Raw genomic sequence first — 9,605 nt, 5'->3', positions numbered from 1 at the left:
AGTTTCCCTCAAACATGGCTTTGGCTCCATCCCATGAATGTTGGCATGTGGTACTCTCCTTTCCATGCAGCTCAGAAGATACCTCTTGGACCCGCCGGTCATTTAGAGGCCTGCTGCTTCGTTCGCACGTGTTTGTGGGGTTCCCAAAGTGCCTTGTCACTGCCCTTCTTACCTCGCTCCCTGTGGTCAGAGCGCGGGCTTTGTGTGAGAGCGATCCTCTTCAATGCATCGCTCCTTGTTTTGTGACCGAGCACTTGCTGCACCTTGCAGGATGTTCCGTGTCCCGCTGAGGATGGTGTGCATTTTGCTGTTTGCTGCACCGAGTGTTGTGGGTGCTGTCAGGAGGTCTCATCGGTTGGCGGTGTTGTCCAAGCTTCTGTATCTGCTGCTTGTCTAAGTACCACTTCCATTATTGATGGCGAAGTAGGATTTTGAAATCTCCAACTATACCTGTAGGATGGACCATTTCTCCCTTCAGTCGTGCCCGTGTTTGCCTCGTGTGTTTTGGGGCCAGGCTGCGAGGTGTGTGCATGTTTGTGCACGTTGTCCTATCTTCAGTGCAGTCCTCTAGTGCTCATTTCAGCGCCGTCATTTCAGACTCCAAGGAAAGGGGGTGCTCGGTGGAAAGAGGCCCTGGGGAGGCCTGCCTACCTCTAGGATCCGTGGGGACGCCCGGGCGATGTGCTGCGAGGGAGGAACGCCCTGCCCCCCTCCCTGCGAGTGAGAGAGAAGCCAGTGTTGATCAGGTCGTCCAGATGCGGCGGGATGCTCAAAGCACCTGCCAGGGGGAGGCAGCCTCCATGGGAGCTGGTGTGAATCACACGCGAGGGAGGTGGGCAGGTTGGGAGGAGCAGAGTGGAGTGACCCGGGTCCCACGGCTGTTTTCCAGGAAGAACACAATGCTGCTCACTTCGCACCATGGCCTTCCTCCTGATAACACTCGTCTAGGTCCTCTTCGGGGAAGAAACGTGGACCCCCAGCCGGACCTTGCACGCAGCCGCGGCAGCAGGGAGCAGAGCTGTCCCCCATGCCAGCACCCCCATCATCATGACAGGACTGATGAGCTGCCCCTCCACACACACCCTCCCACTGAACCCCATCTTGTGGGGAGCTGCCGTGCTGTTAGCTTCCGGAGGGAGAAGATTCTAGAACTATGGAGTAAAGGCCCGCGGCTGCTCTCCTGGGGGCTGGGGACATGACCGGACCCGCTCCCTGGGTCAGCCTCAGCTGTGCTGTCCACACAGGGCCCCCCCAGCTGCGTGGGGAGCTTACATGGAGCACTGTCCGCAGTGACGCCCTCCTGCCACCTCCGTGGATGGGATGTGTCCCCGGGCTCTGGGGACAATTGCCCCCGGCCCTGCCCAAGCCCCTGCAGCTGCGCCAGGGAGCTCTGGGCTCCCCGCGGGGGGCCCTGCTCCTGCTTTGCACGGGGATGGATGGACAGCCATCCCTGCCCACCCTCCTCAGCAGTGGCCTTTGGTGGCTCTTTCCACAGCCCTGGCTGCCCGAGCCTGAGAAGCGTGATGCTAGGGGTCAGGGAAGCTGGGACCGGGTAAGTGGGGTGAAGGCAGGGTCACGATGCCTGACAGCCTCGGGGACTGGCTGTGTGCCGGGGGGCAGCGGGGGCTGCTTCACGGGCTGGCCCCACACCTGGGCTGACGCATCGGTGATCTGAGCCTCAGTCTCTTCCACCCCGCTCTGCCCAGAGTGGCCAGGCCACTTCCATGATGGGTCCCCTGGGAGGACGGACCCCCACCTGTCTGGCTTCAGCCTCGACCTCTCCTCTGACCTCCCATCTCCTGCCTCCAGGGTCACCTGTTTGTCCCACCGTGACCCCCTGCTCCTGCCCCGCTCCTTCTCTCAAGTCCCTGATTTAGGGAAAGGCCTCGCCTTCCCCCAGCCCAAGCTAGAAGCCTGGCAATCCTCCTTGCCTCCCCCCCCCCCACCGCCCCCCACACTGCTCAGAACAGGCCTGCCTCTCCTGCCTCTAGGTACCTGTCTGTCCCCATGAAGTATCTGCGCTCCCTGCCCTGCTCTAGGGGAGGCCCCGTCATCTTTCCGGCAGCTTCCAAGATGTCTCCCTGTCCTCTGCTGCACAGAGCCCATCCTCCTCCTGGAGCCAGAGTGATCTTTCCGGAACAAACCTACGAGCCCCTCTGGGGTCTGTTCCCCTAGAGTCAGCCACCTGCTGTGGGTCACAAACCGCCCAGTTCGTGGTGTGAGACATCCCAGCCACTGACCCCCACATCTCCCCATATCCTGGGGGTGACTAGGCTCAGCTGGGCAGTTCTGGCCCAGGCCTGTCCTGTGAGTGTAGACGGACGGTGGGGCAGGGGCAGCTTGAAGGCGTCCTCCCATTTCCCGGGTGGACACTGGCTCTGGCCTGAGACTCTGGCTGGGGCCTGCCCTCGGCCTGTGCTCCTTCTCAGCCTGTTTGGCGGTTCCGTGATCAGTGTCTCCAAGACACACAGGGCTGCGTGGCCCTTGATGAAGTGGCTTCAGAGGACCCACAGCACCTGCATCACCGCACAGGATTTGTTAGACCCTCAAGAGCAAGCAGCTGGGTGCAGAGCCTGGGGAGGGAGCCCCCCTGGGTGGGAGGGGCCTCAGGTGCCGACATGGTCTGGAACCAGGAGCTGCTCGGTCCCAGCTCAGGAGCGCATGCAGACACTGGGGTGCAGCCTGTGGGGACGGCTCCTCCTGGAAGGACCCAGAAGCTCAGGCACCTGCAGCAGCTCCCCAGCCCCACTGACTGGGCGCAGCCACATCCCTGCAAACTCACATCACGCTGTGTGATTTTCAGGATGCTTTACCCCCAGCCCAAGGTGCTAACACCCGTGTGAGCACATTCACTGAAATCTCCCCCCCCCCCTTCCCTCTCTTCCCCTCCCTTTCTCAAACTTAGGGAAATTTAAGATAGACACGGAAGGGTGGGCTGATTGAAAACTCAGCGGGTGCACGATTGCCAGATTCTTTTCCTCTCCCTGTTTCTGAGATCTGGATTTGGAGCCCACAGATTATTCTCTGTCCTTTTCTCCTTCTGTGCCTTGCATTTCCTGCTTTCTGTCCCTTGCCCACCAAAGAATGTGTAAGGGGGGCTTGCTCCCTCCCGGGGGAGGGCCCCCTGGCCTTCCTGGGAAATCCCAGCTCCCACTCTGAGGTCCAGCAGGGACCAGGTTTGCTTAGAGCTGGGAGGGATTTGCACAGGTTTGCGTTTGGGTTTCTTGCAAGTGTGAAGTCCTTCTGGAAGGAGGGTGCACCTGGTGGGTCCCTGAAGGCATGGGGGGGAGGGGGAGGTCCCGGGGGGGTGGTGAGCACCAGGGCCCTTGGTGCGCTCACCCTCCTCCCAGCTCGCATTTGCCGTGCTGCTCTCTTGTGTCCCAGGAGGAACAATGTCCTTGTCCTCACCTCTTGGCTGGCCCCCATCATCTGGGAAGGGACCTGCAACACTGACATCCTGAATGAGCAGTTCTAGCTCTGGAACTTCACCATCGGACTACCGGTGTTTGCTATCAAAAAGTAAGTAGATGAGATGACAGAGTGTGGGGACCGGGAGGCAGGAGAGAAGGGGGACATCAAGGTGTGTGTGTGTGTGTGTGTGTGTTGAGCACAGAGTGGGGGGACCCCCGTCCTGGGGATTAATGTGAAAGTGCATGCTTTCAGCAGTCTTACTGGGCTCTTGTGGGCCCAGTGAGGGGACAGCCCCTGGCTCCCTCTCAGGAGGCTGCACATCACAGAGGGTGACAGCTCCGGCCTGCTGCCACCACCCTCGGACAGACACAGCCCTGACCCCAGGCCGCTCTCCTGATGAGTCAAGGGGCAGAGCACCCCAATATCCGGGCTACCGGGGAGCCCCCCCACCAGAGAAGTGGAAGGGGGGGGACACATGTGCGCTGTGGATTGGTAGCGAGGCGATGCCTGTCGAGCTGGCCCCTCCTGTGTGTCCCTTACAAGATGAGGCTCATGAGGGCACAGCCAGGTCAGACAGCACTTGGTGCCAGAGCCCAGGCCCCTGAGAGGGAGCTGAGCAGTGAGGCCCTGGGACTCCAGCGGACCCGGGAGCGCCCTGGGCACTCTGCTGGCAAGTGGCCTGGCCCCTCGGAGTCTCTGGAAGCTGGGGCTGGCGACAGCATCGGCTCTCAGGATTGCCGTGGGGGCCACGAAAGCCCGGGGGTCAGGGCCTGCGGCAGGCGGAGCTTCCTTGCCCCACAGAGCTCAGCCGAGGCCCGCAGGATGGCCCTGAGGCCCGTGCAACCCTTTTCCCAGGCCATCGCGAGGGAGGCATTCGGCCCCTTGTGCGGGGACTAAGAAGGGCCCAGGTCGCCTCAGAGTCGTCCTCCAGTTCCCGGAGACCAGGGACTGAAATCACCAACCAGACCCTCACTGCCCAGGGTCCGAGGCCAGCCCTGTCCCAGCGCTGTCGGCACAGGCGGTCCTCAAGCGTCCCCCTCTGCGCCAGGAGCGCGGCCCCGGGGCGTGGGCAGGTGCTGGGCTTGCATGAAGGAGCCCTTGCCGACAGCATCCTCGGAGGGAAGCAGCCGCGAACCCACACTCACAACGGCTGGGCCTGGCCTTGCCCCTGGTGACCTGACTCGGGCCTGCGGGGTGTGTGCCTGTCCCCTGTTTCAAGGCAATGCCCGCCTTCCCCGTGTGAGCCCTTGACTAAGCTGCCAGGTGTGGGGCAGGCCCAGGGAAGTAGCCTCAGTGCCTGCTCAAAAAAACCAGTCTCAGAGGGGCTCACCACACTTGCCTGACGATGGGGGAGCTGCTGTCCCCACGGTGGGGAGCAGGTAGACCGCTCACAGGGGCACCAGCCATGTGAGGGGGTTGGGCTGGGGGAGGGGGAGATGTAGACCTGGATCCGGAAGCTTACCTGCTTGGATTCAAAGTTGGGGCCTAAGCAACCCCCCTCTTCTTTCCCCTTCCCTGCCCCCGGGCTGCACCTGATTCCTGGCTGGGGGAGTTCCAGGTGACACCTCCTAGGAATACCAGTGGTTGACTGAGGACCTTGTCAGCAAGAGGCCCAGTAGCCTTCAAGGGGGGACCCTCCAGAGGGTGGAGCCAGCTGTGGGGACCAGCGACAGTCCACTCAAAGCAAGAGGGGCAGGTGGCCGGCCCTGCTTCTTCTACCCGGTCTGTAGGGCACAGAAACGACGGCTGTGCCCAAAGGTGCTCCACTCCTGGCAGGTGGGGACAGGACCTGCAGGGGGGCAGCCGGGGGAGGGCACCTGCAGGGTTTGCCCGGGAGCTCAGCACAGGGGGAGAGTTCCTGGCTCCAGCATGCTGACTGTGGGGCTGCACGGGTTTCCAGCCTCCCAAGCCTCGGGCTCCCGTTTGTAAGATGGGGTGCTGATGGCCCCCATCTCTGGGAACGGAAGGGAGGGAGGCCCCGCCGGCAGACACGCTCAGGACAGGCCAGGAGGGTGGCTGTGGCTTAAAGCAGCCCAGGGCCTGCCCCCATGATGAAGGTGCACACGAGCACGGCCCCGAGCTCTGGGGTCCTGCCACCAGCCTCTGGCAGTGACCCTCCTCCTGCCCTGTCCCCCGTCCCTGTAGCTACGTGGTCTTCCTGAAGCTGTTCCTGCAGATGGCGGAGAAGCAGTTCACGGTGGGACACAGGGTCACCTACTACGTCTTCACCGGCTGGCCGGCTGCCGTGCCCCGTGTGCCGCTCCAGGAGGGCCGGAGGGTGGTGGTCTTCGAGGTCCCCGGAGCCCCGTGCTGGCAGGATGTGTCCGTGCACCGCATGGAGATGATCAGCAACTTCTCGCAGCGGCTCTCCCTCCGCAAGTTGGACTACCTGGTGTGCGTGTAGTGGACATGAAGTTCAGCGACCACGTGGGGGTGGAGATTCTGCCGCCCTCTTCGGCACCCTGCACCCCGGTTTCTACAGGGCAGCCCGTGAGGACTTCAGCTACGAGCGCTGGACGTGGTCCCAGGGGCCATCCCCAGGGCCCAGAGTGACTTTTACTACGCAGGAGGCTTTTCTGGGGGTTCAGTGGTGGAGGTTCCCGACTGACCTCAGCCTGTCACCAGGCGATGGTGGTCGACTGGGCCAGTGGGATCGAGGCCGTGTGGCACGACGAGAGCCACCTGAACAGGTACCTTCTCTACCCCAAGCCCACCAAGGTGCTGTCCCCAGAGTACCTGTGGGACCCGCAGCTGCTGGGCTGGCCCCGGGTCATGACGAAGCTGAGATTCGTGGCCGTGCCCAAGAATCACCGAGACATCCGAGACTCGTAAGGGGCTGACCCCGACTCCGTCAGGTGGTGCCACCCCGAGCAGAGCCGTCAGAGCACATTCCTACCTCTGTCCCCTCGAAGGAGACTGTGGAGCCCAGCACTGCCCACACGGCCGTGTTCAGGGCCCCCAGCGCCCCCCCCTCACAGGAGGCCTGCCTGGGGGTCCAAGTTCCTCTCTTTGTGGTCGGTGCGTTTGGATCACTTGCGCGTCATTTGCAGCTGTGAAGGCCTCCAACTCTTATGTCGGATGTTTTTCTGTGTCAATGCTGAGCAAACATTTTATTTTTTTAAGATTTATTTATTTATTTGACAGAGCACAAGCAGTGGAATGGGAGAGGGAGAAGCACGCCCCCCCTGAGCAGGGAGCCCGATTTGGGGCTCGATCCCAGGACCCTGGGATCATGACCTCAGTGGAAGGCAGACGCTTGACCGACCCAGCTACCCAAACACCCCCGGCCTTGCTTTTAAGTGGCTCTTCCCGTGCTGGTGTTTGTGAAATGTGGGCGCTCGCTCGTCTGGATGCCTGTCCTGTTGGGGTCCCTCAGTGCCCACCCAGTGCACTTATGCTCTCATCGGCCTGCACGGCATCTCAGCAGGCATTTACTGAGTGCCTCCTGTGAGCTCCGTCTCCCAACAAGGGGCAGAGCGTGAGAGCGAGAGCTAAGATACAGGATCCCTGTTCCTGGGCCCTCCTGGGACACGCGATGGCCCCGTCCTCCGGACTCACTACTTCCCTTGTTGTTGTAAGGAGATAGACATTCGACTGATACAGGTAAGCACGCTGAAGTGTAGAATTCAGTGGCAATCAGTACATTCACTGTTCTGCACCTGCCACCTCCATCCATCACTATAACTTTTTCATCATCCCAAACTGAACCTCTCCCCACAAGACACAACCCCCCATTCCCCCTCCCCAGCCCTGGGACCCACCAACTCTCCACCTCGAAGAGTCGGAGTGCTCTCGGTCCTGCAAGTGGTATCCTCCAGTATCGGTCCTTTAGGGACTGGCTTCTTTCACGTGGCACCCAATGGCCTCAAGGTTTGTCCCCATTAGCCTGGACCTGACCCACTTTTCCCCAAATGGAGTGGCTCAGCCCACCCTCTCCTGTCTAAGCCGAGCCTCCTCAGTCCCCTCTGCTCCTCTCATCTTCATCCTCAGCCTGAAGGGTCCCCGGACACTGCCCCTAGGGCCTCATTGATCCTAGCCAATCTGTACCTTTGAAGACCTGTTCAATCCAGATGCTGACATCTCCGCCCAGGGCCTTAGGCCTCACCTATCCCATCTGTCCACGTCAGGTACCTGCTCTTCCCACCAGCCGGTCACCTGCTCCTCCCACAGCTGTCCCCATCTCAGGAGAGGGAAACACCAAGTCCAGACCTTTGGAGTCCTCTGTGACTTCTTGCTTGCCACCCACTCTCCCAATAGTGAGGTGGCTCTTGGAGGGCATTCAATGTCCAAAACATTTAAAGGCATATTGAGTCTCTGCTGCCTAGGGCAATAGAGAACAGTTGGGGCAAGTAGAAACCAAGCAGAATCACTGGAATTAAGGCCAAGTTTTGAGGAGCTTTAGGGAAGAAGGGCCTGGAAGCTCTGATCTATTCCCGAGCCCCGAGGACACTGCACGCACCCAGCATGCACGGGCTGGGTGCATGCTCAGGGCCCACCTGAGAAGGCCCTAGGCTCTCCCCTCGGGTGATTGTCAGACTCTGCAAATAGGAAGTGAAGGCCAAGGCAGAGTCCTACACGGCCTGGCTGGTGCCAAAGGTGGATCCTGACACACACCCAGAGCCCTGCTCCCTGTCTGCAAAGCTGGAAGTTGTTTTATTCGGGGGTTGGTTTCCAGATGTTTAAGGAAATCTCGCCCAATCCACAGTAGACCATTATATTCACAGAACAGACACTTCCAGGGCCACACACGACAAGGAATACAGATTTGACAAAGTTAGTTCAGATGAGTCCCCAAGCCCACAGAACTGCCATGAGAGGAGCAACAGTGACCCCTGGGAAGGAAAGAACTGTACCTGACTTGCTACATTGCACTATTCACAGAGTCCCGGATCCAAACGCAGAGAGACGAGTGGGGTGACACAGGAAAGTATGTATCTCAGTGGGGCTGGCACGGGAAGGCGGTGGACTGGCATGATCTCCAGGTGCTGAAAACACGCCTGGGTTGTTATGTAAGGAAAATCTAGGAGAAGGGTGTGTGGGTTGTGCAGGGGGCAGTAGGTTCCTTTCTAGCATTGTCTTGGGGTCAGTCACACCAGGTCTTGCTGGCATCAGGCAGCGGTGAAATCTCAAGGGGTCGTTTTGGTGCCTGCCGGGTGTTTCACTTGAGTTCACAGATGAGCCCGAAGGAAGGACGTCATCAGTTAGGAAGTATAGACAAAGATCAGAGTGGAGGTGGGTAAAGTCCTCTTTCACTCAGAGAGCAGGGGAGCTCCGAGCCTCTGCTATCCACCTTGCCCTGCTCATTGCTTCCATCAGCCTGGCCCTGAGTTCTGTCCTTTTAATGAACTGGTCATCTAGTAAGTAACATGTTTTTCTGAGTTCCATGAGCCACTCGAGCAGATGATTCGACTCTGAGGAGGAGGTTGTGGGGACCTCCAATCTGTAGCCCATAGCTCAGAAACACGGGTGACCTCTCTGTCCAGCCACTGGCTGACCACTGAGTTAACAGCACAGGAATTCAGTGGCCACACACAGCAAAGAACACAGACTTGACAAAGGTAGTTCAGAAAAGTCACTAAGACAACAGTAGTAACTACAAGGAGCAGCAATCATGAAGCCTGGCGTGGGGAAGGTCTGATGGTCAGGATGCTTCCAATGTAATCTTCATCATCACGCCCTGGACTTGTCACTGGGGCCAGGTCCCCCGTCTCAGGTCAAGGAGCTCCTACATGTTCCACGTGCCTCTCCCTGGCTCCCCCAGCCATGAACAGCCCTGTGCTGCTTCCCAGCAGAGGTCAGTTTTAACCAAGGCCAGGAAGATGGGATGGGTTGTCCTGACTTCCCCACCCTGCTCCCCACCAGTGCTGCAGGAGAGGAGAAAGTTTTCCTCAACCCTCTCAAGGTCCCTCTCTGGGTCTGGAAATTGACAAAGACAGGTCAACAGGAGAAAAGCAGCAAAGTGCATTGATTTATTGGTGGGAGCCTCACTCACAAGACCATGCAGACCAGTAGAGGTGTCTCCCTTTTGGACAAAGGGCCCCAGAAGAGGCAGGAGACAAGGAAGACGACAGGACAGAGCTGCCCAAAGAGGACAAAGTAAGGGTCAGAGGATCACAGAGACCCTTGGGAAAGCCTGGAGGCCCTGGAGACATTGGCTGAAACGCTGTCATTGGGTCAGAAAAGTGGTGTCACAA

General features: G+C 59.6%; 1 pseudogene; it reads left to right on the top strand.

Annotated features, from left to right (window-relative positions):
* The first annotated feature begins 2,618 nt into the window (after positions 1 to 2,618).
* LOC110581636 lies at positions 2,619 to 6,243 on the top strand (annotated as a pseudogene).
* The last annotated feature ends 3,362 nt before the right edge of the window (positions 6,244 to 9,605 follow it).

The sequence above is a fragment of the Neomonachus schauinslandi genome, chromosome 13 (assembly GCF_002201575.2).
Source record: "Neomonachus schauinslandi chromosome 13, ASM220157v2, whole genome shotgun sequence".
Taxonomy (NCBI): Eukaryota; Metazoa; Chordata; class Mammalia; order Carnivora; family Phocidae; genus Neomonachus; species Neomonachus schauinslandi.
Note: the sequence above shows the minus strand (reverse complement) of the source record. Positions and strands in the feature narration are given on the sequence as shown.